The 4,225-nt window shown below is 40.0% G+C and overlaps 1 non-coding gene across 1 annotated transcript; it reads left to right on the top strand.

Annotated features, from left to right (window-relative positions):
* Positions 1-1,146: 1,146 nt before the first annotated feature.
* On the top strand, positions 1,147-1,287 carry LOC124551479. The gene has a single exon (XR_006967848.1). It is a non-coding gene; the product is annotated as a U4 spliceosomal RNA (small nuclear RNA).
* The last annotated feature ends 2,938 nt before the right edge of the window (positions 1,288-4,225 follow it).

The raw sequence follows: 4,225 nt of genomic DNA, 5'->3' as shown, positions 1-4,225 counted from the left end.
AACCGAAGGCTGTGGTCAATGTGTTAAAAAAAAGTTATTTTGTAAACGTAACAGAAAAAATTTGGAATAAAACGCTACTCATTAACACCCCCCACACACGAGATCCAAAACTGAAAAGGCAGATAGCACAAATGTTTCTCATACCAGCTAATATCTAAGAAGTACAGCAAGAAAACAATTTTCTGAAATCGAAACGCTCATCAGGAATAGATAATATATGAGACTTTGTTTTAAGAAAATGTGTAGACTCAATCTCTGAACCACTGCAATCCTACATTTTACGAAGGTTTACTTATCTAGGATTAAGTATAGGTCAATATATTTTGCACACTGTACAATCCTAGATCCACAGGGCCAATACGTCGATAAATGTAATTAGTTCGCAATACATTTCCAGCATCCACGAGTAAAAGTGAATAGCGTCACACGTGCTCGCTTTTCCTTCGTCTCGTGTGAAGTGTATGTCCCGCACATAGCTTATTAAGGGGAGTAAAGCACACAATTAAATCTAAAGGCTGCATAATTAAATTAGGACAAAATAATTCTGTATCCGCTCACGATACACATACGATTTGGGGGGGGGCAATGCTTTCGAATGTGCGTGGGTTATACAAAAGACGTATACACTCATGTTATGGAAAATTCACTAACTCTGCAAGACACAATAGTTATTAGTTAACTTAAATTCAGCACGCATTGTGATCTCATCTCGGTTACAGACAAGTGAGCATGGAGATTGGAGTGGTAGGGACTTCAGTCTAAGCTGAGCAACGCATTTCAGCTACCGTTTAACTGTTCCAACTAATGCTGCTGCCCTCTGTCGCGGCGCAAAGAAACTTCGTGTAGACACTGATCTTGACCGACCTTGTGGATACTATGCATACTACTGCCCTCTGTTGGTAGGCTACAAAACTACGTTTAGAAGCTCTGATTTCTGACTACAATGAATAATATATTGTTGTCTGCGTAATACATTATTTACTTATGCGCCATCAACTGTAAAATCGCTGCACGGAAGAAATATCTTTGGTCGTCTTCCGATTACAGACAGTGTTTCAGTTTCCATTCATTGCAAAATTATGAAGGTACTCATAAGCAGTTGGATTTCTACTTACTTATAAATATATCCCTCTCCACTTTCATGTTACCTTTGCGCAGTGGCAATATCGTAACCAATGAGGTTTATCCGAGGTGCGATTATTGCTAGTTGAAAACTTTTACCAATACCCCGCCTAGTGGACGTGAAATACCGTCCGCTACGGCAATTTTTGCGAACTCCTCCGGGAGTCATGCATTGAATGTAAACATGGTAAATCTACTATTAATCAATTTTGTACTAGTGGGTGTTTCTTCAATGCATTTGATGGATTTGGGTATTGCATTAGTAAACTAGCTCAACATCGTTTTCTAATTTCTGTTATAAGGTATCAGATAGTTACTTACCGCATTTTATAGGCATATTAAGAGCAATAAGATCCGTAGCCAAGAAGAGGCCATTCGTACCATCTTGGACCCAATACGTCACGTAGACTTTCTAGGATGGCTATTTACACGTAAACATTTAAAACGTAAATTCTTTTCACACCATGAGAAATTATGCTACCTTGCTGCTATCACATTTTATACATATTCAGTTCATTAAATATGTGCAAAGTAATGAAGTTAATAAAGTGATTGAAATGACGCATTCAAGAATCAGAAATCAATGTACATCTTCAGCTCATTAAATATGTGCAAAATAATGAAGTTAAAACAGTGACTGAGATGAAGCATTCCAAGATCAAAAATTAATATTAAGAAAAGAATTATATTTAAAATCGAATAAAAATGAAACTCACGACCATTCTGATAAGGATTTAAAAAAAAATACTGTTCTGTGACTGATGAACACGCGACCTTTAGCTTGTGAGCTTAGAGCCTTATGCTACGAAGCTGTTGGGTGAACTCATTTTAATAGTATTTTTTATGATTTAGTGTCTCAAGCGAAACTATTTCTGTCACTTTTTCACAAACAAGGCTCCGCAATGGTGGATGACTGCACAATGTGAAACGTGGCACCCAATCCTACACCACTGTATGAGTGGCTTCTGAAAGTCAGTCTTGCGCCTGGTGTTTCAGCGGCAAATAAATCTTTATTGTATTCCTAATTAAATTACAGCGATAACATTTTATTATCGGATTGAACACAGAGAACCGATTCTTAAATTCTTGTGGACGTTCCACATGACACCTACTTGGTTTTAACTTAGTATAGCCTATAAACAAAACAAAAAAACTCTTCCCTTATTCTTCAGTGCTTCACATTTTCCTGTCGGCAAATTTCAAAGTCACTAGATAAAATTATATTTCACTCTCTTAATACCGTCTCACCGAGGGAGGTGGCGCAGTGGTTAGCACACTGGACTCGCATTCGGGAGGATGACGGTTCAAACCCGTCTCCGGAGATCCTGATTTAGATTTTCTGTGATTTTCCTAAATCTTTTCAGGCAAATTCCAGGATGGTTCCTTTGAAAGGGCACGGCCGATTTCCTTTCCCATCCTTCCCTAATCTGAGCGTGTGCTCCGTCTCTAACGACATCGTTGTCGACGGGACATTAAACAATACACTCCTCTTCCTCTTAATACCTTATGTTGTTGGTAAATAATAGTGTCGTGTCCTATTATTCCAAAGTGACAGTTAAACGACGCAGATGACACACAGGAACCGTGAAACTATACGTAATTCAGCAAGTCTACCAAGGAGAAAGCAGCATTCACTCTAGCCGGCTCGTATTAAAAGTACTGTAAGAAAAGTAAATACACTGTAGAACGTATGAACGATTCTAATACTAGAATTACAAAAATAAATACGATATCCATGAATTACTTTCTTATGGTTATCAATAAAACCCTATTTTAATTGATTAGGTGGTTACGACTAGCTCAGACATAGGGAATATCCCTGTAAGCCATGCGGTGTTGTCAACTTACACACATAATGTGTGGTCCGGCGGGCGCTCACTTTTGGATATGGGGTAAACATGCTACTGCTCGTTGTGGATTTGGACACCACCGCCTTTCCGTTAGAAGGTACATAGAATACAATTCGTATCTAACTTTGACACTTTTTTTTTTCTTTTACAGCCAGGTCTCCTAATGCGCGGAGTCCGTCCGTAGCATTGCTTACTTTTGCTACGTGGCTAATTCGTCACACAATGAACAGTAGAATTATGAATCAATCTCTTGATTGCTTTGATGCGGTCTGCCACTAAAATTCCTCCCCTCTGTCAACCTCTTCCATCTCAGAATAACACTTGCATCCTGGATAGGCAATTATTTGTTGGATATAGTCTAGACTCTGTCTTAACTACAGTTTTCACCCTCTACAGCTGAAGTCATTCCATGTCTTAACAAACATCCTGTCATTCTGTCGATTTTTCTTTTCAATGTTTTCCACATGTTCCTCCCTCCCCTTGCTGTTACTGCAAAGACCCCCATTCATTTCTTATTTCATCAGTCCATTAAATTTTCGACAGCCTTCTACAGCATCACACCTCAAAAGTTCAAGCGTCATTTTTCCGGTTTTCCCACAATCTTATCCACGCCAATTGACGCGCTCTCAACTGTTTCACTAACCTACTAAAATTTCGCGTGTTGTGAAAAAAAAGTGCGAAGTGCAAGATTATTCTACTCCAACATGGTGGAGACATGGAATGAATAGAAAGCTTCCGAATGAGTTAAGGCATATTTTCGTTCCTTAACAAAGAATTAGTCATTTTTTGTCATTAGACGTTGACTGCTTACCAGAACCTTTGCCACTAATAGAGAGAGAGAGAGAGGAGGGAACAGAAGATTACAAATTAGCCAACTATGAAGAATGTATTGGCTCGAGCACTATGGGACTCAACTTCTGAGGTCATTAGTCCCCTAGAACTTAGAACTAGTTAAACCTAACTAACCTAAGGACATCACACACATCCATGCCCGAGGCAGGATTCGAACCTGCGACCGTAGCGGTTCCAGACTGCAGCGCCTAGAACCGCACGGCCACTTCGGCCGGCCGAAGAATGTATTGTTCTTGCCACTCAGTTCGATTTCTCTGTTGCAGCAAATGTATCGCTACAGGAGAACCCCTCTAATCCGACCTTGGAAGGTCCGTCATTCCGGTTAGTCCGACCACGCTGAGGCTCGCGAGCCTGTGCCGACTTGTCACTGACTGGACGCCTGTCGGGCCATTGTTGCGGTG

This window comes from Schistocerca americana, chromosome 9 (assembly GCF_021461395.2).
Source record: "Schistocerca americana isolate TAMUIC-IGC-003095 chromosome 9, iqSchAmer2.1, whole genome shotgun sequence".
Lineage (NCBI taxonomy): Eukaryota > Metazoa > Arthropoda > Insecta > Orthoptera > Acrididae > Schistocerca > Schistocerca americana.
This window is presented reverse-complemented; position numbering and strand designations above follow the sequence as displayed.